Here is a 27,148-nt window from a genome sequence, read left to right as displayed (position 1 = left end):
TTAAACAGCAGTTTTCTCCCTGTAATTTTCAGATGAAATTTCATTTACTATAATAAATAGAAAGGCAGCCAGAAGAATAGAATTCTGTCTCTGATTATGTGAATCTGAGAATGTTACCTCATTTCTTGGTGCTCTGGGTAACTAGCTAAGAACTTTGTGGTGGACAAACCTATAAGATTATATATCTCAATTTTCAGATGAAGAAATTAACACCATTTCTAGTCATATGAAAAAAATGTTCTTAATCTCTATTGATTAGAGAAATGCAAATCGGATAACTCTGAGGGTACCACAACTTCAGGTTGTGCTACAATGACAGGAAAATATTATGATAAGTTTTGGGGAGGATGTGGGAAAACTGGGACACTAATGAATTGTTGGTGGAGTTGTGAACTGATCCAGCCATTCTAAAGACCAATTTGTTCTTTTCAGGTTGGCTACAATGACAGGAAAAAATTATGATAAGTTTTGGGAAGGATGTGGGAAAACTGAGACACTAATGAATTGTTGGTGGACTTTTGAACTGATCCAGCCATTCTAAAGAGCAATTTGCTACCATGCCCAAAAGGCTAGCAAACTATGCATACCCTTTGTTCCATCAGTGGCTCTATTAAGTCTGTATCCCAAAGACATCATTAAAAAGGGAAAAGTGCCTATATGTACAAAAATTTTTGTAGCAGCTCTTTTTGTAGTGGCAAGGACCTGGAACCTGAGTGGATGCCCATCAGGTAAGGAATGGCTGGATAAATTATGCTATGGAATAGCATTGTTCTATAAGAAATAATCAGCAGGGTGATTGCAGAAAGGCCTGGAAAGATCTATCTGAATTGATGTTAAGTAAAGTGAGTAGAACCAAGAGAATATTGTATCTAGCAAAACAAGATTATGTGATGGATGTGGCATTTTTCAACAATGAGGTGATTCAGGCCAATACTAATAAACATGTTGAATAGAGCCATCTGCATCCAGAGGGAGGATTGTGAAAATGAATATAGAACACAGCATAGTATTTTCACCATTTTTGTTATTGTTTGCTTGCTTTTCTCTTTTTATTTTTCTTCTTTTTGATTTGACATTTATTGTGCAGCATGATAAATGTAGAGATAGGTATAGTGGAATTGCACATGTTTAACATATGTTGAATTGCTTGCTGTCTAGAAGAGGGGATGGGGGCAAAGGAGGGAGAAAATTAAAGTTGGTCTCTTCTTCCAGCTAGGATATTTGACAACGAATCCAAGGTGCCACATATTTGTTGATCAGAAAAATATTGAATCATAACTCTCATTAGGCAAAATGAATAAGAGAAATCATGACTGAACTTATTTCAAATAAATGAGAACAAGAGATAGCACAATCATGTAAAATAGTGTATGTGTGTATGTGGACTAACACTAACAATAATTAAACATGTTTTATTATATTTTCCCCTTATTAGATCCTAGTACATGCTATCATAAATCAAGACAGGGAAAAAAAAAACAAAAACAATTGTCCACCTGATTAGGATGGTTCCACAGATTCGTGTGGGTCACTGTTATCATTGTGCTTTGCTCACCATACCCATCAGCATGTATATTTTTGGTATTAATATTTCATTTTTCATTTAGGGGAATAAATCAGTAATCTATTGCTACAACTTAATCTCACATTTTTATGCTAATCCTAATAAGTGTGTCTTTTGCCACATGACATTCATCTTTTGCTAGGTCACCAGAATAATCCCGAGAGAAATTCCAACCCTATCTATGTTTCTTTAAAGAAAATCACAAGCTTCTTATATGACAAACACACTGGGAGGATTTTATTATTGTTGCTGCATTCTGAACATTCAAATTAGTCATTTTGTGACTTCTAAGATACGGTTGGAGTAATAGAGTAGATAACTGCTTTTTGCCTAAGGTTTATTTTAAAATAAATCTGCATCTGACTTTTTTGATGGCAATAAAATGCTTTTAAGTAACAAGTCTAATATTTTACATCCCTATCCATGAGTGTTAATGTACAGAGCAATAATATTACTCAAGGGAAAAAAAAAAGTAACAAGGAATTCCTCAATACCAAACCTTGCTTTGGGCTTCCCACAGCTCCTTATCATTCCCCACACATAGCCCCCTTAGGTACTATATGGTCCTCACAAACATCCCATTGCTTCATTTAAAAAAAAAAAAATTCTAACAAATCTCAGGCCTCAGAGTGCTGATACATTCTTTTAGCTACTATGTTAATCTGGTCCCCTGGATTGAAGAAAAAAAAGAAATAAAGGTCTTACACTTATTCCCTGAAAATAGCATATAAATTTATGTTTAAGTAATTTATTTTTTTTCTATTAGATATCACAAGGAGGCTTACAAGGGAGAGAAAATAATAAGCATGGAAAAATGTGCACTATAGTTTTTAATTTTAATTTTGCATAAAAGTACACAGAAACTTGTCCTCACATTTTAGTGTTTCTTCTTCAAACTGTGTGATTTAACTCTGCTCTTTCTTTTTCCCTTTCAAAAATAACCTTTCTCAAAGTTCATCTCTAAAATTGCCTGTTCTAGAGCTACTACTTAGGTTCTAGCCATTAGATTTGATTGGGTAAACATATAAACATCTCATTATTTTAGAGAATTCATTTCTCAAAACCTTGCTTTGGATGTATCTAGACTTTAAAGTGAAGCTCTTTTGTTGCCTTCCCTTACTTACCTTCTGAAATAGGGTATTTTCCTGAGTTTTCAGGTTATAAGGGTCACAGAATTTTCTTAAATTTCATACTCCTTGAGAGTTGGTATTTAAAAAAAATCTTTGTGCAGAGTATAATGAAAGTCTTTTCCAATGGTGGCCACTTAAAAATGTTTGTTGAATTTGAGATGGATATAAAAGGCACCTTAGAAATCGTGTTACTTAAATATAATCCTCTTCTGTTACATGTGAGGAAACTGAGACATAGAAATTTTGCCTAATATTTAAAGAACTAGTAAAAAGGCAGTATTCTAACTTCATCTTTTCCCTCATTCTACATTTTCTATACAATCTTAGTTCTGACTATTTGGTTGTGATAAGGCTTTCCTCAAAATATGACCTCCCAAAGATGTATACTTATGGAATTCTAACTGTTATGAGTTCAAATGTTGGAGTTCTTGTCCTTCTCAAAACACAGCCGGTTTAGCTTAGGGCCCTCCGAATATCTCCAAATCCAAAGGTTCTGTCCGTTAGCCTCTGCCTCTGCTTTCTTCAGCCTCCAACCAGCACAGACTTGGAATGCATCTCTTGTTTCCTTCTCTTGGAGCTCGGCTAGCTTTCTGGTGAGTCTTTCAGACCAGCTTGGTCTCTGTGGGGGGCGTGCAGGAGCCCAGCCACCTACCACAGTGGTGTGAGATGAAGATGAATCTGGTTGTCCACTGAACTCTCACTCGTAGCTTTATCCTTTGAAAACTCTTCGTCTGCCACCAGCCAGCCAAGTGGAATATATTCTGCCTTGCCCCGGAGAGAGGGCTTCTGGCGTAATTCCTCAAAGTGCTCTCTGTCTACACCAGAGTTGCTCCTCTCCAGTCCAGCTGAACTCTCTTCTGCGACCAGCCAGCCAAGTGGAAAAAATGTATTCTGGAATAGCTCTCTCGGCTTATATGTGAATCTTCTGAGAGAATGGGATTATGGGTTTTCTCCCATAGTGCTCTCTGGCCCAAAGAGCTTTAAGGGAGGTGTGAACTCCCTTGAAGTTAGAAAGTTTACTTTGTGAAGATGGCATACTTGTGAACTCCAATGAGTAAAGGTGTGAACACAAGCCTTGTATTAATTAGTTCTATTTAGTTCCTTATTTCAGGTTCTGCCCAAAACATCTTCTTGTAAGATTAGATCAACTCTAATTAGTTAGCAGTTTGTAAAGATTCCAACATCAACTATAGTACATTTGCAAGTACCTTCCTCATTCTCTTGAAAATCAGGAACTCGATCTACCTTTAGAGGCTCTCATTTATTATTTTTACTCTTATGCTCCAAATTTTACAGCTAAAGCAAATTTGCTTTATTATTTGTAATATTTGGGCCTAATCTTATCAATGAAACTGGATTCTAACTGAACTAATTGTATCTATCATCTTTTCTCTGAAATCTTTGTCTTAGATATTATATATGATCTTGTGGCACCTTCCCTGAGTTATAAGACTCTGACTAACTTGAGAATGTTCTCTGAGACTTTATGTTTAAAGTTATGTGCTCTTGTGATCTTTATACCAAATTCATATTTCTCTGTGAATCATAATCCAATGATAATTCAATGATAAGACATGCTTTTTAGGCTAATAAACAACTGATATCATATAACTATACCCATAAATCATTATAAGTGAAAGACACTCCAATTTTGCTCTTTTTAGACTTTGACCTTTTGGCAGTATATAAGATTATAACACTAAATTTGCATAGGAGTGTTCAAATATGAAAAGTTCAAGAAACTCAAAATTTTCATATATAAAGGACTTGTCCCTGTTTTTGAATATTCCACTTTTTTATAAAGTTGAATAAGAGAGACTGATAGTTTTTAAATAAGGAAATGATTTAGACAGAGAGGTTTAAAGAGTTAGAAAAGGTCTGATTTTTTTGGAAGTAGGAGGTCTCATAGCTTAGATTCTTAGACAATTGAACTATAGAAGCTTCCCAATTGTCCCATATGTTACAGGTTAGGTTATTTTTGATAGCACATCAATGCTCTAGCTAAGGATTTCATCTTAGCCAGAAGCTGGAGGCTGTAGAGATTACACAGCAATGTACTCTTCAAAGAAAACAATAAATGAGCCAATCAGAGCAAGCCCCCTTATAGAGATATTTTGTACAGTAACAAATTGCATAGGGACATCAGAAGTCATCCTGTATCTGAGGAATAAGTTATCTGTGGTGAGCTTTTTCTTCTCAAAATGCAGCCAGGTGATAAAAGTTCAGATCTTTTATTATCTCCAATATAGCCCGGTTAGCTTAGAGGCCTATCTCTCTGCTTGGTTCCAAGAGCTCTCTCTGAATGTCGCCAAATCCAAAGGTCTGGTCCTTCAGCCTCTGCCTCTGCTTTCTTCAGCCTCCAGCCAGCTCCACTCTTCATGTCATTCCGGTGAAATCTCCCCGAGAGCCTCTGTCTGTTTCTTTTATCCAAGAGGGAAGAATTGTGGGATACGAGAGAGAGGGATTGTGGGTTTTCTCCCATAGTGTTCTCTGGCCCAAAGAGCTTCAAGGGAAGTGTGAACTCATTGAACTCCAATGAGTAAAGGTGTGAACACAAGCCTTGTATTAATTAGTTCTACTTAGTACCTTGTTTCAAGTTCTGCCCAAAACATCTTCTTGTAAGATTAGATCAACTCAGTTAGTAAGGATTCCAACAGTTATCCATACACAAAGCTTTCTCATGTGCTGGTCTCTAATACACACTCTCTGTACTTGCTCACTCTTTTAACTGACAAGGCATGTTTGTGGAAGTGTGAGTCCTAAGTTTATTGGGAAAGTATGAGTTGGATGATGTAAATATTTTTACTTTGTTATTCAGCAATTTTTTTTCCCTTGAGTTATATGTATCCTTTTTACATGTATTGTAAGTAAATATAATGGTGAGGGCTAGTGAGGTAGTTGTTTTTTGAAGATGGAACCATAACATACCTTAAGCTTAAGGTAGTTTCTCTCAAAGGAACATGCCTGGGTAATTGCAGGAAGCAAAGTAACCTAAGCAGAGCCACATTTATAAGAAATGACTGGTTACTGATGCAATATTCATTTTAAAATCTTATGTCTTTTTAATGTGAATTCACTAATTAAAATAAAATTAACCCAAGATTCAGTGACAAGATAAAAAATGAGAAAGTATCACATAAAATTATAACAGCTCTAACTTGACAAACAAATATGAATGAAAATGGTATTTTAAGAGCTATTCATTTAGCTAAAGAAAAATGATCTTTAGGCTATCATAGGAAAAAGGGCATTTGTGAGCTAGAATAAAGTGAACCTTTTGATCCAAGTTATTTTAGAATTTTACTGTTCTTTTCAATACAATCAGGACACACTGGGGTTGTTTGATATAACAGGACTCTTAGTTTATAGATAAGTTTCAGAAGTATTATAAGAAAGGATGGGTTCTATAGAATTTCTGCCTAATGTGTCATACGTAGGGAAGCATAAATTAATCAGGTTTGAATTTCTAATATAATTGTTTCTAGATCTCCTATTTAAATCCTCTATATGAAGTAGGTATGGGCTGTGAGTTGTGAGTATGGGCTAGAAAAAAATATCAATCAAGAAAAATTTTCCTATATGTTTGGGAAGCAGGATAGGTTTAGGTCTGAGCTTCAGTAAACTCCAAGATCTAAAAATATGTAAAGATGACATGAGGTTAGTGAGCTGGTAAGATAAGAGAAAATATTGCTTCACACATTCATATTTTTTGATAAAAAGATCCACACATGTTTTAAAAGAATCAAAGATCTTACATATTCTATATAATTTGATTTGATCTTCAAAATAGCCCTAAAGAATAGGAAGAACAGGCATGATTTTCCCATGTTACATATGAGGATACTGAAATGCTGAGATATTAAGAAGCTTGCCCAATATCATATAGCTAATAAGTGTTAGATTGAAAATTTGAACTCAAGTATTTTAACTATAAATCCCATTTTCCATTTTTTATTGAACACAATTAGCACATTAAAATAGGTTGAGACCAGAATCTAAGTTACACAAAAATCAGTGCCTTGTTAATGAAACTGAGACCTTCACTGTAATCAAACCAATAAGTTTATTCATTTTTGGTACTATTTCCCACTTTCTACCTGTCATAGAATTAAACATATCAAATTATATTGAGTCAGTAACACTTACCTATCTCAGTCATTTTGCAATTGAACAATTGGGAGTATCTTCTTATTACAAATCAAATAAAATATTTGTGAAGTAACTATATAATTGCTTTAAAAATCAATACCTTTTCCTTAGAGTTTATCCTTTTCATTCTGAAAATGACCCTAATATAATAGCTTCATTTAATTCCACTAACACATTTACCTATTGATAACCTACTACTGGATGCCTAAATCAAGAACCTGGTCTCTGAAGCAAATCAAAATAACTGTTTCTGAATTTTTAATTTTACAATCCAAATCCTTAAAGAGACGATAAGTATGCAATCAATTTTAATTCAAATTGAAACCCAGTGCTATATTTGCTGTGGAGATTCTTTGAGGCAACTGAATTTAATTTGATTTCTTTAATTATCCACTCCTATTACAAATATAATACATGTTTTGGACAACCTGTCACAAGTTTTTATTTTAAAGAGAGTAATGTGTATTGTGGAAATTTTATATAATTGATTTCTTCATTTCGAGTATAAAATTTTGACTCCATTTTGTTAGAAATCCAGTGAATATAGTAAAATAAAAGAACATTGCTTCTATTGTGTATACACAACAGATTTCATTTTCTATTGAGTATTTTCTTGCTCCTTTTTGTGAAATTCTAGGTCAGCTACAATCAGATGCTTTTCTAATTTTCTAACTTAAAGTCACATTATTCCCTTTCAACCACCATAGTTTATAGCCAGATCATATTTTTATACATACTCTCTGCTTTTCCACTTTGCTTACACCTTCTTGAACTTAAAAATGCCTCCTTTTCCTTTCATATATTAAGCTCTCAGATAGTATAGAATGGCCCATTCAAATTCCATGTCCTCTATAAATACTTGCTTTTTATTTATTTATTTGGCTTTTAATTTTGCTAGTTATTTCAGTGAATATTTTTAGCTAACAATCATGAACGAGCACACATATTTTGAAATAGAAATGTCAAGGAGAAAGAGAATTATATAAAAATGATTTTTTTCTTACCTACAATTTTTTTAAATGTGTGCATTTGGACATGTATTATTTATGTCTGTATAAGGGAAAATGTTTTTTTTTTTTGCAATGCTCAAGTTTTTTACCTTCAATTTTGTATTTTCTTCTATTTTGAATATTTTCTTTTTCTTTCTTTCTTTTTTTTTTTTTGGTTCCCTCACATCTTTCACTATATATTTTCTCCTTTATTAATTCACAGTTTATTACAAAGTCTTCTTTCCTCTTCATTTTTTAATTTTGAAATATTTGTCTTTTCTGAAAATTGAGATTTTAAGTGACAAGCATAGGGGAAACTTTGTGAAAATACCTAGAGTCTCATTTCTTGAAGAAGACCAAAAGGAAGAAAGATAACATGACACATATGTCTGAACTTTAAAAGAGAGGTAAGACTTGTTCTTTTGACCCAAGAGAATAGAACTAGAAATATTGTGTAGAAATTATAGAATAGCATTTTTGAGGCAATATAAAAATAATTTCTTAACAAATGGAAATATATAACAATGGAATCAACTGCCATGTATGACAGTGAATATACCAATGCTGGAAATATTACAGTAGAGGTTTGATTAATCATTGGTCATATATGCCTAAGGGAGGATATTGCCATTTAAGAATGAGTTATATTAGGAGGTTGCTGAGTTCTCTTTATCTCTGAGGTCTGGTGATTCTGTATTAATTCTTAATTTAAAATTTTTTCCCCATTAGAGTAATTGATGCAGTTCAAAAGTATGGAAAAGATTGAGTAGCACACAATAAGTTACAAACTCAAGTCTCTGACTTCTAATGTTAGTTATTTTTTACCTTGCTATATACATATCTCAAAATCATTTAGTCTTTATGTATTATCATATCCTCACTGATGGTTTATTTTTTATACTTTACAGGAATACATTTACAATATTTCTTCTATTTAAAGATGCTGGATATGACCAATGTTTTGATATTTTGGGGTTTTGTTTAAGCTTTTTAAATTTTTTTTTGCCAATTACACAACTTCTTTGGTGGAAAAGGATAACTGGAGTGTTTTTTCTTCTTTTTTTTACATATAGATTTGCTGTATTTACCATGCTAAATTTAATTCAACAGACATTTTTGAACTGTGGAAGAGTATGGAATGCCATATAGCTTGACATATCTTGGATTGCAAACTAGTTTTTCTCTTCAGTCATACACTCATACTAGTATAATTCAATGCTATTGAAATCATATTTAAAAGCAAAAACTAGCATTGTTTATAAGTGTATTTGCATATGAAAAAATTTGACTTTGAAAGATATGTTTAGCAATGAACAATAGAAAATGTAGAAAATGATTAAAAGTCATTCAAATTAACTAAAATGACAGCTCACCTTCAAAGAGTTCTATTAGCTATCATCAATAAATAAAGTAATGGAACCAATTAAAAAGTTTTATTTAGGACTTCAAAACATCTCTTTAATTATAAAAATGATGGAAGGGGGAAAAATAAACTCCAGTAGAACTAATTACCAATAAGTGGTTATTTCTAGTTCAAATGAAAAAGAATGGATTATTATTAATAATTATTATTATGATAAGGATGAAAAAGAAGAATATGGAATAGTGGGTTTCCATAGGTAGGAAACTCCATCTTTATTAGTAACTCAACTGTCATTTATAGATTTAAAAATTTACCTAGAGCACTGAGAGCTAAATGATCTTTTCATGTCCATACAGCAACTCCTTGTCAGAGGCAGAATTTGAGTCCATTCCTTCAAAATTCTGAAATCTAACTCTCTCCTCTGTGACATGCTATCTCTCATTCCTGGTTTTACATGACTCAAAATATTTCTCTAAATTTGGATAAATGGAATGAAAAAATAGTTTGAGGTTTCTGGGTGTATGGATTTCAGTTAGATAATTTATAGTTATATACATTTAGGTTGTAATATGAAAAAATAATGTGATGAGTATAGGGGTTATATAAAATCTTTTTCTCATACATATGAAAAGGCTAGCAAAAATCCTTATAATTAGATTATTTCATTCTTTGAGTGATCCTCCATCAGACACTTCCATTATATATGTGCAACATGAAAGGACTTCATAAAGTTCTGAAAATTATAATTAATAGAATTTTATGTTACAACATTGCATGAAATATCAATAATGGAAATTATACAAAAGAAAAACCATAAGCATTGTGTCAGATAAAAATGAAAATTTCAAGTTAGAAATGACACTTTAAATATCATTATGAGTTCTCATGTCTACATATTTTGTAGAATATGCTATTTTTTATATTTATGTAAAAATAAGATTAATTAGATTTCAACTAAACATTTGATTAGGAATCATAGGAATTTATTGTGATTCTCAGATTTGTTACCAATTAAGTGACTCTAGGAATATCACTTTATATCTCTAAGTCCCAGGTTCCAGTTTATAAAAGAAGGATCAGAAGCCAAGCTCATAAGATTATCATGAAAATAAATTCTAACTCAGGAGTTAAGAAAATGAATGAAAAGAAGCAGAGAAGGAATATAATATCTTATTGCAAAAGTTTAGGAATGTGCAAATTCTAAAGATATTAACTTTTACAGTAGTCCAGAAATAAGATAATGAGAATCTCTACCGATGTAGTTGTTGTGTCATAGGAGAAAAGGGTGAAATATATGAGAGAGATTATGAAAATATTTGTTTTTTAGCTTTATGTAGATTTTATATCTGGTTTTTCTTCAATTTATTCTTTCAGAATATTGATGGAAATTTTCTCCATTTGAGCATGTATACAGATCAGTTTGCATGCATATACTTATCAACCTCAAATTTCTATTAAACTATAAATATGCCTTAAATAAATATTCAAAAATAAATAATGTTTAAAGACATATTCGTAAGAGACATAATAAGTGACAATGAAGATTCTTTTTTAATAATTACAATTATAAATAGAGGTTAATGAGTTTTTTTTATATATTTTTTAATATTTTATTTTATTTTATAATAACTTTAAATTGACATTTAATTTAATCCATGCCAGGGTAATTTTTTTACAACATTATCCCTTGCATTCGCTTCTGTTCCGATTTTTCCCCTCCCTCCCTGCACTCCCTCCCCTAGATGGCAAGTAGTCCTATATATGTTAAATATATTGCAGTATATCCTAGATACAATATATGTGTGCAGAACCGAGCAGTTCTCTTGTTGCACAGGGAGAATTGGATTCAGAAGGTAAAAACAACTCAGAAAGAAAAACAAAAATGCAAATAGTTTACATTTGTTTCCCAGTGTTCTTTCTTTGGGTGTAGCTGCTTCTGTCCATCATTTATCAATTGAAACTCAGTCTTTTTCAAAGAAATCCACTTCCATCAGAATACATCCTCATACAATATCATTGTCGAAGTGTAAAGTGATCTCCTGGTTCTGCTCATTTCACTTAGCATCAGTTCATGTAAGTCTCTCCAAGCCTCTCTGTATTCATTCAGCTGGTCATTTCTTAAAGAACAATAATATTCCATAACATTCATATACCAAAATTTACCCAGCCATTCTCCAATTGATGGGTATCCATTCAATTTCCAGTTTCTAGCCACTACAAACAGGGCTGCCACAAACATTTTAGCACATACAGGTCCCTTTCCCTTCTTTAGTATTTTTTTTGGGATATAAGCCCAATAGAAACACTGCTGGATCAAAAGGTATGCACAATTTGATAACTTTTTGGGCATAATTCCAGATTGCTCTCCAGGATGGTTGGATTCATTCACAACTCCACCAACAATGCATCAGTGTCCCAGTTTTCCCACATCCCCTCCAACATTCATCATTATTTTTTCCTGTCATCTTAGCCAATCTGACAGGTGTGTAGTGGTATCTCAGAGTTGTCTAAATTTGCATTTTTCTGATCAATAATGATTTGGAACACTCTTTCATATGAATGGTAATAGTTTCAATTTCATCATCTGAAAATTGTCTGTTCATATCCTTTGACCATTTATCAATTGGAGAATGGCTTGATTTTTTATAAATTTGAGTCAGTTCTCTATAAATTTTGGAAATGAGGCCTTTATCAGAACCTTTAACTGTGAAGATGTTTTCCCAGTTTGTTGCTTCCCTTCTAATCTTGTTTGCATTAGTTTTGTTTGTACATAGGCTTTTTAATTTGATATAATCAAAAGTTTCTATTTTGTGGTCGGTAATAGTCTCTAGTTCATCTTTGGTCACAAATTTCTTTCTCCTCCACAAATCTGAGAGATAAACTATCCTATGTTCCTCCAATTTATTTATAATCTCATTCTTTATGCCTATGTCATGGATGCATTTCGATCTTATCTTGGTATATGGTGTTAAGTGTGGGTCCATGCCTAATTTCTGCCATACTAATTTCCAGTTATCCCAGCAGTTTTTATCAAATAATGAATTATTTTTCCAGAAGTTAGGATCTTTGAGTTTGTCAAACACTAGATAGCTATAGTTGACTATTCTGTCTTGTGAACCTAACCTTTTCCACTGATCAACTAATCTATTTCTTAGCCAATACCAAATGATTTTGGTGACTGATGATTTATAATATAATTTTAGATCAGGTACAGCTAGGCCACCTTCATTTGATTTTTTTTTTCATTAATTCCCTTGAGATTCTCAACTTTTTATTGTTCCATATGAATTTTGTTGTTATTTTTTCTAGATCATTAAAATATTTTCTTGGAAGTCTGATTGGTATAGCACTAAATAAATAGATTAGTTTAGGGAGTATTGTCATCTTTATTATATTCACTCGGCCTATCCAAGAGCAATTAATATTTTTCCAATTATTTAAGTCTGACTTTATTTGTGTGGAAACTTTTTTGTAATTTTGTTCATATAATTTCTGACTTTCCTTTGGTAGATAGATTCCCAAATATTTTATGCTATCAACAGTTATTCTGAATGGAATTTCTCTTTGTATCTCTTGCTGTTGGATTTTGTTGGTGATGTATAAAAATGCTGAGGATTTATGGGGATTTATTTTGTATCCAGCTACTTTGCTAAAATTGTGAATTATTTCTAATAGCTTTTTAGTAGAATCTCTGGGGTTCTTTAGGTATACCATCATATCATCTGCAAAGAGTGATAGTTTGGTTTCCTCATTGCCTACTCTAATTCCTTTAATATCTTTCTCGACTCTTATTGCTGGGGCTAGTGTTTCTAAAACAATATTGAATAATAATGGTGATTGTGGGCAACCTTGCTTCACTCCAGATCTTACTGGGAAAGATTCCAGTTTTTCCCGATTGCATATGATGCTTACTGATGGTTTTAAATATATGCTCCTGACTATTTTAAGGAAAAGTCCATTTATTCCTATGCTCGCAAGTGTTTTTTATTAGGAATGGATGTTGAATTTTATCAAATGCTTTTTCTGCATCTATTGAGATGATCATATGGTTTTTGTTTGGTTGGTTATTGATAGTTTTCCTAATATTGAACCAGCCCTGCATTCCTGGTATAAATCCTACTTGGTCATAGTGTATTATCCTGGGGATGATTTTCTGTAATCTTTTTGCTAATATTTTATTTAAGATTTTAGCATCAATATTCATTAGGGAGATTGGTCTATAATATTATTTCTCTGTTTTCAACCTACCTGGTTTAGGTATCAGTACCATGTCTGTGTCATAAAAGGAATTTGGTCGGGCTCCTTCATTCCCTATTTTTTCAAATAGTTTATTTAGCATTGAAGTTAATTGATCTTTAAATGTTTGATAGAATTCAGATGTAAATCCATCTGGTCCTGGGGATTTTTTCTTAGGGAGTTGGTTGATAATTGGTTCTATTTCTTTTTCTGAGATGGGACTGTTTAGGATATTTACTTCTTCCTCTGTTAGTTTGGGCAAGCTATATTTTTGGAGGTATTCTTCTATTTCATTTAAGTTGTCGAATTTATTGGCATAAAGTTGGACAAAGTAACTCCTAATTATTGTTTTAATTTTCTCTTCGTTAGTGGCGAGTTCTCCCTTTTCATTTTAAGACTAACAATTTGATTTTCCTCTTTCCTTTTTTTAATCAGATTTACTAAGGGTTTGTCTATTTTATTGATTTTTTTCATAGAACCAACTCTTAGTTTTATTAATTAATTCAATAGTTTTTTTACTTTCAATTTTATTGATCTTTCCTTTTAGTTTTAGAATTTCAAGTTTAGTATTTGAATGGGGGTTTTTAATTTGTTCCTTTTCTAGCATTTTTAGTTGCAAGCCCAATTCATTGAGCTTCTCTTCCTCTATTTTATGCAAATAGGCCTCTAGAGATATGAAATTTCCCCTTATTACCACTTTGGCTGTATCCCATACATTTTGGTATGATGTCTCATTATTATCGTTTTCTTGGGTGAAATTATTAATTATGTCTATGATTTGCTGTTTTACCCAATCATTCTTTAGTATAAGATTATTTAATTTCCAATTATTTTTTGGTCTACTTTCCCCTGGCTTTTTGTTGAATGTAATTTTCATTGCATCGTGGTCTGAAAAGGATGCATTTACTATTTCTGCCTTACTGCATTTGAGTTTGAGGTTTTTATTTCCTGATATATGGTCAATTTTTGTATAGGTTCCATGAACTGCTGAAAAGAAAGTGTACTCCTTTCTGTCTCCATTACATTTTCTCCAGAGATCTATCATATCTAACTTTTCTAGTATTCTATTTACCTCTTTGACTTCTTTCTTATTTATTTTGTGGTTTGATTTATCTAATTCTGAGAGTGCAAGGTGGAGATCTCCCACTATTATAGTTTTGCTGTCTGTTTCTTCTTGCAGCTCTCTTAATATTTCTTTTAAGAAATTAGATGCTACACCACTTGGTGCATATATGTTTAATAGTGATATTGCTTCATTATCCATGCTACCCTTTAGCAAGATATAGTGCCCTTCCTTATCTCTTTTAATTAGATCAATTTTTGCTTTAGCTTGATCTGAGATCAGGATGGCTACCCCTGCTTTTTTGACTTCACCTGAAGCATAGTAGATTTTGCTCCAACCTTTTACCTTTAACCTGCATGCATCTCCCTGCTTCAGGTGTGTTTCCTGTAAACAACATATTGTAGGATTCTGCCTTTTAATCCATTCTGCTAACCGCTTCCTCTTTATGGGGGAGTTTACCCCATTCACATTTATGGTTAAAATGACCAATTCTGTATTACTTGTCATCTTGTTAACCCTATTTATGCTTTTCTCCCTTCTTTTCTCCTTACCCCCCCCTTCCCAGTATTAAGCTTGTGAGCACCACTTGCTTCTCATACCCCTCCCTTTTTAGTATCTCTCCCCCTCTCCCCTCCTTAGATTTCCTCCCTCCATCTTACCCCTTTCCCTCCCCATTTCCGTATTCCCTTCTGCTTAGCTTATTCCTTCCTTTTTCACTTTTCCCTTCTCACTTTTCAATGAGGTGGGAGAAGTTTCACCATAAATTGAATATGTCTAAAATTTTTCTCTTAAAGCCAATTCTGAAGGCAGTTAGATACCCACTATATTCATCCCCCTCCATTCTTTCTTTCGGATATAATAGGTTTCCTTTGCCTCTTCATGAGATGCAGTACCCCCACTTTACCCTTTTTCTGGTACAATGTCCTTTAGACATCTAGTTTCTAGAACAAGGTATACACGTATACTTAATACATCTTTATAGAAGAAATATAGTTCCCAAGATTAATCTATACCTTTTTAGACTTCTTTTGAGTTCTATATTTGTAGATCAAACTTTTTGTTAAATTCTGGCTTTTTCATCAAAAATAGGTGAAATTTGCTTACTTCATTGAATGTCCATCTTCTTCCCTGGAAAAAGATGCACATTCTAGCTGGATAAGTTATTTTTGTTTGCATACCAAGTTCCTTAGCCTTTCGGAATATCATATTCCAGGCCCTTCTATCCTTTAATGTGGATGCTGCTAGATCCTGGGTGATCCTTATTGTGGCTCCTTGATACTTGAATTGGGTTTTTCTAGCTGCTTGCAATATTTTTTTCCTTCGTCTGAGGGTTCTGGCATTTGGCCACTATATTCTTTGGTGTTTTGATTTTAAGATCCCTTTCAGTGGATGATCGATGAATTCTTTCAATGTCTATTTTATCCTCTGTTCCTATGACTTCTTGGCAGTTCTCTTTGATAATTTCCTGGAAAATAGTGTCCAGGCTCTTTTTTTCATCATGCTTTTCTGGGAGTCCAATGATTTTCAGATTGTCTCTCCTGGATCTGTTTTCCAGGTCTGTTGTCTTCCCCAGAAGGTATTTCACATTCTTTTCCATTGTTTGATTTTTTTGGATTTGCTTGACTGATTCTTCTTGTCTCCTCGAGTCATTCAATTCCAATTGTTCGATTCTGATTTTTAATGAAGTGTTTTCTTCACTCACTCTTTAAAATCTTTTTCTAATTTCCCATTGAGTTTTTTTGTTCTGTGGAATTTTTTTCCATTTCACCAATTTTGTTTTTTAGAGAGCTGTTTTGTTTCCAGTTCAGTAATCCTATTTTTCAGGGATTTTATTTCTTTATCCAGTCTCTCTTTAAATGAGTGGGATGACTTCTCCAGACTCTCTTGCCAAGCCTCCCTCTCCTTTTCCCATTTTTCTTCTAGCTCTCTTGTGAGAGCCTTTTTTAATTTCTTCTTTGAGTTTCATCTGTGCTGAGGAACAGATGATCTCCTCCTTTGGGGATTCACCTGGAGACAGTCTGTTTTTAGTCTCCTCAAGGTTTAGAGTCTGCTCTCTATCCATATAGAAGCTGACAATGGTTAAGGTCCTTTTCAATTTTTGCTCATTTTGTCAGAGAAGAATCAAAGACAAACTAGCAAAGAAAAAAAGAAAAAAAAAAAAACAAAAACAAATGGAATCTGCTTTTTTGGGAGGGAGGGGCTGGGTGGTGTTACCGAGCTTCCTCTACAGACTGCAGGGGCAGCAGCGAGGCACTACCCCTTCTGTGCTATGCCTGCGCTCTGAGATCCCAGAGCGTGCTGAGTCACTGTGGGGAGGGGGGGAGTGGCCAGGTCCCGAGAGACTCCAGCTGTTTGGGGTTGTATTCTTTGCCCCGGTGTTTTTAGCTTCTCTGCTGGGCTGCTGACTTGCTGCCAGGGCGAAGTATCCAATCCTGTAGCAAAGCTCTCCCCCATAGGTGGTTGTGATCACACCCCACCCCTCTCTGGTCTGCTCGGCTGTGAGCTGCCTGCCGCGCTCTCAGCTGCCTCCCTGCACCCTGTGCATGATCCAAAACAGTCCCAGCCCCCGTGCAAAAACAGACCTTTCTTGGCGCATCTCAAGGATGGCTTCTCTTGGTAACTATTTGTGGGGTTTTTTCAGTCAAGCATTAATTCAGAGGCTTGTAATGAAATGGATAGTGAGAGAAAAATGCAGAGCTACACAGCTATGTGCCTCCTCTCTGCCATCTTGGCCGGAAGTCAAGGTTAATGAGTTTTGAGCACATCATTCAATAAATATGGCTCACAGCAAGAGCCTTTGAAACTTTGGCGTTATGAAGGGGATCTTACTTATAAGAAAGGTGCTCCTACTACTAACACAACCTAAATTCCTCAAAAGCAGAATTCTAAGATAGCAATTGATGACAATAAATACAAACTGTGTTCTTCTTCTTCTTCTTCTTTTTTTTTTTTTTATAACTTTTTATTGACAGAACACATGCCTGGGTAATATTTTTTTAATAACATTATCCCTTGCACTCACTTCTGTTCCGACTTTGCCCCTCCCTCTGTTCAACCTTTCCCCCAGATGGCAAGCAGTCCTATATATGTTAAATATGTCACATTATATCCTAGATACAATATATGGTATGCAGAACCGAGCAGTTCTCTTGTTGCACAGGGAGAATTGGATCCAGAAGGTAAAAAAAAAACTCGGAAAGAAAAACAAAAATGCAAATAGTTCACCTTCGTTTCCCAGTGTTCTTTCTTTGGGTGTAGCTGCTTCTGTCCATCCTTGATTAACTGAAACTGTGTTAGATCTCTTTGTTGAAGAAATCCACTTCTATCAGAATACATCCTCATACAGTATTGTTGAAGTGTATAATGATCTCCTGGTTCTGCTCATTTCACTTAGCATCAGTTCATGTAAGTCTCTCCAAACCTCTCTGTATTCATCCTGCTGGTCATTTCTTACAGAAAAATAATATTACATAACATTGATATACCACAATTTACTCAGCCATTCTCCAATTGATGGGCATCCATTCAATTTCCAGTTTCTAGCCACTACAAACAGGGCTGCCACAAACATTTTGGCACATACAGGTCCCTTTCTCTTCTTTAGTATTTCTTTGGGGTATAAGCCCAGTAGAAACACTGCTGGATCAAAGGGTATGCACAGTTTGATAACTTTTTGAGCATAGTTCCAAATTGCTCTCCAGAATGGCTGGATGTGTTCACAATTCCACCAACAATGTATCAGTGTCCCTGTTGTCCCACATCCCCTCCAACATTCCGCATTATATTTCCCTGTCATCTAGCCAATCTGACAGGTGTGTAGTGATATCTCAGAGTTGTCTTAATTTGCATTTCTCTGATTAATAATGATTTGGATCATATTTTCATATGGCTATAAATAGTTTTAATTTCTTCATCTGAGAATTGTCTGTGTCATATCCTTTGACCATTTATCAATTGGAGAATGTCTTGATTTCTTATAAATTAGGTTCAATTCTCTATATATTTTGGAAATGAGGCCTTTATCAGAACCTTTGACGGTAAAAATGTTTTCCCAATTTATTGTTTCCCTTCTAATCTTGTCTGCATTAGTTTTGTTTGTACAAAAACTTTTCAATTTGATGTAATCAAAATTTTCTATTTTGTGATCAATAGTGATTTCTAGTTCTTCTTTGGTCATAAATTCCTTCCTCTTCCACAGGTTTGAGAGGTAAACTATCGTATGCTCTTCCAATTTATTTATAATTTATAATCTCATTCCTAGGTCATGAACCCATTTTGACCTTATCTTGGTGTACGTGTTAAGTGTGGGTCAATGCCTAGTTTCTGCCATACTAATTTCCAATTTTCCCAGCAATTTTTGTCAAATAATGCATTCTTATCCCCAAAACTGGGGTCTTTGGGTTTGTCAAACACTATTAAAGTTATTGGCTGACAAACTGTGTTCTTAATAGAGAACATAACATACACAGACCTATAAAATAAGAAAAAAATAATAAAATTAGTATTAATTTTATTTGTCATCAAGATGAATGATTACTTTCTCAATGAGGAACTGGATTTAATGTTTTTTTTTTTTTTTTTTCCTCTGATATCTGTGTACATTATAATGGGAACAAACCCTTATCTAGCAATTGCAAGTGCAAAGGATCTCTATCTTAAGTAAAAACAAACAAACAAACAAAAAAACCTTATATTTATATAGATCTGTTTCTATGCAGATAAAACACAGCTGTTGTAAGGTTTATCTCATTAAAATTCACCAAACATAACTTGAAAAAAGGAAAGAAAATAAAACTAAACTTCTATTTCCTTATATACTCATCCTTAGCATCAGAGAGTAAAAAATGCAAAAGATGAAGGCAAAACAATTGGAACTTCATATCAAAAGAGACCAGCTCATTGCAGGTACTATGAAAGTACAAGTTCCCAGCTGGGAAAATGTGTAATTGCAACCAGCCAGAACATTGAGATAGAGATTGCAAAATCACTAACAAGGGAAAAAGAAAATTTAGAAGACAAATACAGGAAGTATTTTCATAAGTATGACAAGAGCCATAGTAAATATGACAAAGTGCTCCTCAACAGCTGAATGTTGAACTGGCGTGAAGAAAACATAAAAGTGATTACTACAATGACAAGTTATATAGAACACCATAATAACAGAACAGGAACTCATTTCAAATAAAAGTGAAGTAAAATGCTAGCACAAATTAAGGGGGAAAATGTGAACAAAACTAAACTTCTTGCTTTAGGCAATCTTGTAACCAAAAACTATAGTCAGAAGCAATCAAGACTAATGGCAACATTATCATAACAGAAGAATACATATGGCTCTAGGGATTTTGTCAATATACACATCTATACCCACAGCACTTGTGACACCAAGAAAGCTTCAATCTAGAAGTTAATATCCCATTAAGTAGAATTCAAAGAAGGCTATGCCATAAATTCATTTCTGAGCCAAGAGGAATTTCTATAATTTAAGCATGCTGAAAAGAAAAAGAAAAGGGAGGGGATGAAAATTTTCCCTATTTCAATCTGAAATTGTAATACAATTCAATCAGATTATAATTATATATATATATATATATATATATATATATATATTAATACCAACTTAAACTCCATCATTGTATTTTGTTATTAGGAATGAATTCTTAGTAAAAAATCATATGAATCAAGGGACCAGGAAGATGATTTAAAATGATGATTAATCTTGGAGTCTGTTTATACTAGGAATGTAACATGTTTATTGGCAAAAACAATCTGGAATTGAAACAGTGAGTTTTTAGACTATAATTATCAGATCGTTTCCTGGCTTGATATAGAATGAAAAAAAAATAGTAGATGCAGTATGGGAGAGAGAAATGGATGTTTGATATAATGGAGATGTGTCTGAGCCAACAAGGTAGGCATATCTATATTCTAAAATTGTAAAATTGCATAATTAATATCAACTTAACTGAGTGAGTGTCATTGCAATCATTTGTCCAGCCTTAATCATCATTATATTTATAATTAAAAACAATTTCAGGTCCCAACAGTTTTTATTTTCTAATTGTTTACTAATCAAATTAAACAATTCATCTTTATATCAAAATTCGCTTCATTGTATCCTTTTAATTTTTTTTTTTTTTTTTTTGCTAAACTTATGGGAAATGTAGATCATTTCATTAGGTATTGGTAGAAATAAAAAGTTAACATAAGGGACTTGTGTGCAAGGCCAAAATTATTATGGGATTTCTAGAAAACATTCCATCAAACTTATGATTCCGGCTTTTAAAGGATACATATAGGTCATTAAAAGAAACTAAACATGCTTAGCCTATCATAGATGTAAAGAAAAGCATTTTCCACTATATAAAGCTATGTGCACAATATAGCCTGTACTAAATAAAGATGTTGAAGAGGCACACTAGGACCTGGCAAAGGTACAGATCTTGCCCTTGCTAGTAGTGCCAGAGTAATCAACACAGGAGGGAGCCATGAACAATAAAAATCACTGCAAACTTCTCCTTTTCAAGAACTATGTTTAGTCATCTTGACTTCATGGTTTCTGATTAAAGATGGGACCCATCAAAATACGTGGATTGTTACATGCCCTCAGAAAGATAAGAGTATCCCTCAGAGTAAAGGGCTTAAGTTAAAGTTTATTTTAGGTAATGATCCAGAGATCTCCATGTGTTTGGCTTCTAGGAAAGTGGTGCATGTGTATAAGCATGTGAGTGTGTATAAGAAAGACAGAGAGATAGAGGCAGAGACATGAGAAAGACATACATAGAGACAATAAACCAAATAAAATATTAATTATGTTTCTACTTCCTTTGTATGAATGCATAAGCCAGAGAAATTTTGTGAGGGGTTTTGCCAATATTTTATTTAGGTTCATGGTATCTGAGCACAGAATTTAATCACTACACTGGTTAAGTTTGATAAAGGAAAAGAGATTTAGGTTCTTTTATACTAATAGTGAAAGGGTTAAAATCACAACCTTGAATTCACCAAGATTAGATTGGTTTAAACTGCAGATGGTACTATGTTTTTTAGTGAAATTGTGTTTTTTGATGGTACTATGTCTTTTCAACAATGAAAAGTTACCATTATTCCCTTGTTATGAGATAAATAATAATAACAATAACAATAATAATAACCAATGTCAGTTGTGCATTCTATCCAAAAATTATTGACTTGGATATTTTCTGTGAATTCTGATGAAGGCATCATGGAATCAGTTTTTTACACTGCAATAGACTCTCAGGGAAGTATGAAGTACTGTGGAAAACACTCAGAAAAAAGTATATTTTTCTTAGCTCCCTGCTTTCCTGCTAAAGGAAAACCACAAAATAAGGAACAATGACTCAAAACATTTATTTTGTTAAGGAATTGAAAAGCAAAATTATGTTCCTCATAGGAAGAAGGAGGGATGTAATATCCTACCCAGAAACTTAGAATTGTTCTTGTCCATAGGAAAAATAGATGATAATAAATTGGACAAATAAAATGTTCCTTACAATAAAAGGAAGATGGATTCCACAGATTTGTTGTGTGATCTACTAAAGACTCAGTCACCAAGACTTACAACAAACCTCTAGCCTCAAACTAAAAAGATCTCACCAAAGAATTTTAAGAGAGGTCTATTATATGTTGTACACAGGCCAATTTTCCTTGAGTACCAAGTAATTTTGAATTCAAAGTCCAAAGGTGTAACAAAGAACATATCTATAAATATATACATTGTGTTTTGCCGTAACTGTGAATAAGATATATACTAAATAGCTGTCCTAAAGAGATAATTGTAGCATATATCTTCCAGAACCTTACATACACTAAGTGGTGGTGATGGACAGAACCAAATCTGGATCCATCTTGTTAGAATTTCCATCTATTTGTTGTTTCTAATACAGTAGGTTGACTATTCAGCCATATAAATAACCAATACAAAAGTTAAATGTATTAGCAAGTGATTTGCCAAAGTCTTAATTAAGTTCCAAGGAGAAAGACACATCATAACCAGAGAGAATAAAGGAATTGTTGGCACCTGTAGAATTTCAGTTGGGCTTTAAAGAATAGATAAGACTTTAGAAGGAAAATTGTGATGAGAAAAATGTAGGCAAAAACAAACAATAATGATAAGGAGAGATTATGTGAGGAGAATTTGGGCCAATGAGAGAACACTAATTTGACAACACTGAATGAGGAGAAAATAAAACAAGATCAATCAAACAAAAGCAAATAATGAAACAATCTCCTAAAAGGAACAATAACAAAATGACCAAATATGAAGGAGAGCACTAGAAATCCTGATTTTGCTTCTTCACTTCAAAAATTTTGAACCCCATATATTAGTATTGTGTATGAGGAATGTCAATTCTTTGCCATTCACAAAGGATGATCTTGCCATTTGGCCTGTATAGTTGAAAGAATATGCCAAATTCTTACCCCTATTTAAAGGCTTTTGGGAATTCTCCCTTCTTATATGGGGACTGAATAGCCATGAAAAAATATTTTCAACTCCCTTTTGGTTCAAATGAAAAACACTTCACAAAAATTCTACCAACTCAGGCACACCCTGATCCCTTTAACATTTGACTTCTGGGGTTCTTAAACTTTGAGTGTGTGTGTGTACTGTATTCCTTTTGCAGTCTAGTGAATAATGTTTTTTTTTTAATTATTTTATCATAGCTTTTTATTGACAGAACATATGCATGGGTAATTTTTACAACACTATCCCTTGCACTCACTTCTGTTCCAACTTTTTCCTTAACTCCCTTCACCTCCTCCTTTAGATGGCAGATAGTCTTATACATGGTAAACACATTAAAGTATATCCTACATATAACATATGTGTGCAGATCCTTACAGTTCTTGTTGCACAAGAAAAAATTGGATTCAGAAGATAAAAATAACCTGGGAAGAAAAACAAAAATGAAAGTATTCCACATTCATTTCCCAGTGTTCCTTCTCTAGTGAAGCTGCTTCTGTCCATCATTGGTCAATTGGAACTAAATTAGATGGTCTCTTTGGCGAAGATATCCACTTCCATCAGAATACATCCTCATACAGCATTGTTGTTGAAGTGTATAATGATCTCCTGGTTCTGCTCAATTCACTCAGCATCAGTTGAGGTAAATCTCTCCAAGCCTCTCTGTATTAATCCTGCTGGTTATTTCTGACAGAACAATAATAATCCATAATATTTATATACCACAATTTACCCAACCATTCTCCAATTTTTGGGCATTCATTCATTTTCTAGTTTCTAGCCACTACAAAAAGGGCTGCCATAAAATTTTTTGCACATAAACGTCCCTTTCCCTTCTTTAATATCTGCTTGGGATATAAGCCCAGTAGTAACACTGCTGGATCAAAGAGTATGCACAGTTTGATAACTTTTTGAGCATAACTCCAAATTGCTCTCCAGAATGGCTGGATCTGTTCACAACTCCACCAAAAATGCATCAGTGTACCAGTTTTCCCACATCCCCTCCAACATTTGTCACTATCTTTTCCTGCCATCTTAGCCAATCTGGCAGATGTGTAGTGGTATCTCAGAATTGTCTAAATTTGCATTTCTCTGATCAATAGTGATTTGGAACATTCTTTCATATGAGTAAAAATAGTTTCAACTTCATCTGAAAATTGTCTGTTCATATCCTTTGACCATTTATCACTTGAAGAATGGCTTGATTTCTTATAAATTGGAGTCAGTTCTCTATATATTTTGGAAGTCAGGCCTTTATGAGAACCTTTAACTATAAAAATGATTTCCCAGTTTATTTCTTCCCTTCTAATATTGTCTGCATTAGTTTTGGTTGTACAAAAGATTTTTAATTTGATATAATCAAAATTTTCTTTTTTGTGATCAATAATGATTCTAGTTCTTTTCCTTCCTCCTTTACACGTCTGAGAGGTAAACTATCTTTTGTTCCTTTAATTTATTTATAATCTCATTCTTTATTCCTAAATCATGAACCCATTTTGATCTTATCTTGTTGTATGCTGTTAAGTGTGGGTCAATGCCTAGTTTCTGCCATACTAATTTCCAGTTTTCTCAGCAGTTTTTGTTGGTGATGTATAAAAATGCTGAGGAATTATGTGGATTTATTTTGTATCCTGAAACTTTGCTAAAGTTGCTAAAGCTAATCTTTCTAATAGCTTTTTATTACAATCTCTAGGTTTCTCTAAGTATATCATCATATCATCTGCAAAGAATGATAATTTGGTTTCCTCATTACTTACTCTAATTTATTTAATCTCTTTCTCAGCTCTTATTGCTGAAGCTAGCATTTCTAATACAATATTAAATAGTAACAATGATAGTGGGCAACCTTGTTTCCCTCCTGATCTTATCGGGAATGGTTGTAGTTTGTCTCCATTACATATGATGGTTACTGCTGGTTTTAAATAGATGCTACTGATTATTTTACGGAAAAGTCCATTTATTCCTATACTCTGAAGAGTTTTTAATAAGAATGGATGTTGGGTTTTTATCAAATGCTTTTTCAGCATCTATTGAGATGATCATATGGTTTTTGTTAATTTGATTATTAATATGGCCAATTATACTGATAGTGTTCCTGATATTGAACCAGCTCTGCATTCCTGGTATAAATCCTACTTGATTGTGGTATATTATCCTGGGGATGATTTTCTGTAGTCTTTTTGCTAATATCTTATTTAAGATTTTAGCATCAATATTCATCAGGGAGATTGGCCTATAATTTTCTTTCTCTGTTTTCAACCTACCTGATTTAGGTATCAGTACCATGTCTGTGTCATAAAAAGAATTTGGTAGGACTCCTTCAATCTCTATTTTTTCATATAATTTATATAGCTTTGGAGTTAATTGTTCTTTAAATGGTTGGTAGAGTTCACATGGAAATTCATCTGGTCCTGGGAATTTTTTCTTAGGAAGTTGATTAATAGCTTCTATTTCTTTTTCTAAAATGGGACTCTTTAACCAATTTACTTCTTTCTCTGTTAATCTGGGCAAGCTATATTTTTGAATGTATTCTTCCATTTCACTTAAGTTGTCGAATTTATTGGCATAAAGTTGGGCAAAGTAACTCCTAATTATTGCTCTAATTTCCTCTTCATTAGTAGCAAGTTCTCCCTTTTCATTTTTTAAGATTAACAATTTTTCCTTTTTTAAATCAGATTTACTAGGGGTTTGTCTATTTTGTTTTTTTTTTTTTAATTTGTTTGTTTGTTTTTTAATAAAACCAACTCTTAGTTTTATTTATTAATTTAATAGGTTTTTTTTTTAACTTTCAATTTTGTTAATCTCTCCTTTTATTTTTAGAATTTCAAGTTTAGTGTTTGACTCAGAGTTTTTAATTTGTTCCTTTTCTAGGTTTTTAGTTGCAATCCCAATTCATTGACCTTGTCTTTCTCTATTTTATGCAAGTAGGCCTCTAGAGATAGCAAATTTCCTCTTATCGCCTCTTATTGCTGCATCCCACACATTTTGGTATGATGTCTCATTGTTGACATTTTCTTGAATGAAGTTATTATGTCTATGATTTGCTGTTTCATGCAATCAATCTTTAGAATTAGATTATTTCATTTCCAATTATTTTTAGTCTATTTTCTCTTGGCTTTTTAGTGAATGTAATTTTCAATGCATCATGACCTGAAAAGGATGCATTTACTATTTTTGCCTTTCTGAATTTGAATTTGAAGTTTTTATGTTCTAATATGTGATCAATTTTTGTACAGTTTCCATGAGTGTACTCCTTTCTGTCTCCATTTAGTTTTCTCCAAAGATCTATCATATCTAACTTTTCTAGTATTCTATTTACCTCTTTGACTTCTTTCTTATTTATTTTGGGGTTTGATTTATCTAATTTTGAGAATGCAAAGTTGAAATCTCCCACTATTATAGTTTTGCTGTCTATTTCTTCTTACAACTCTCTTAATTTCTCTTTTAAGAATTTAGATGCTACAACTCTTGGTGCATATATGTTTAATGCTGATATTGCTTCATTATCTATGTTACCCTTTAGAAAGATACAGTGCCCTTCCTTATCTCTTTTAATTAGATCAATTTTTGCTTTTGTTTAATCTGAGATCAGGATGGCTACCCCTGATTTTTTGACTTCACCTGAAGCATAGTAGATTCTGCTCCAGCCTTTGACCTTTATTCTGTGTGTATTGCCCGTCTTCTAGTGTGTTAATTCAGTCTGCTATCCACTTCTGCTTTATAGGGCAGTTTGTCACATTCACAATTATGGTTAAAATTACAAATTTTGTATTACTTGCCATTTTTTAAATCCCAGATTATGCTTTTCTCCTTTATTTTCCCTTTACCCCTCTCCCCAGTATTAAATTGTGAGCACCACTTGACTCTCACAGCCTTCCTTTTTTAAGATCCTTCCCCCCATGTTAGAGTTCTTCCCTTTTCTTTATGCCTTTCCTCACAATTTCTGTACTTCTTCCCTTTTCACTTTTCCCCTCCCACTTTTCAATGAGGTGGGAGAAGTTTCTCTGTAAATTAAATATGTCTAATATATATATTTTTAAGGCAATTCTGATGAGAGTGAGATATACATATATATACTATGCTCATCCCTCTCCCTTCTTTCCCTCATATGCAATAGGTTTCCTTTGCTTCTTCCTTTGCCTGAGATGTAGTACTCCCACTTTATATTTTTT

Source organism: Antechinus flavipes, chromosome 1 (assembly GCF_016432865.1).
Source record: "Antechinus flavipes isolate AdamAnt ecotype Samford, QLD, Australia chromosome 1, AdamAnt_v2, whole genome shotgun sequence".
Lineage (NCBI taxonomy): Eukaryota > Metazoa > Chordata > Mammalia > Dasyuromorphia > Dasyuridae > Antechinus > Antechinus flavipes.
This window is presented reverse-complemented; position numbering follows the sequence as displayed.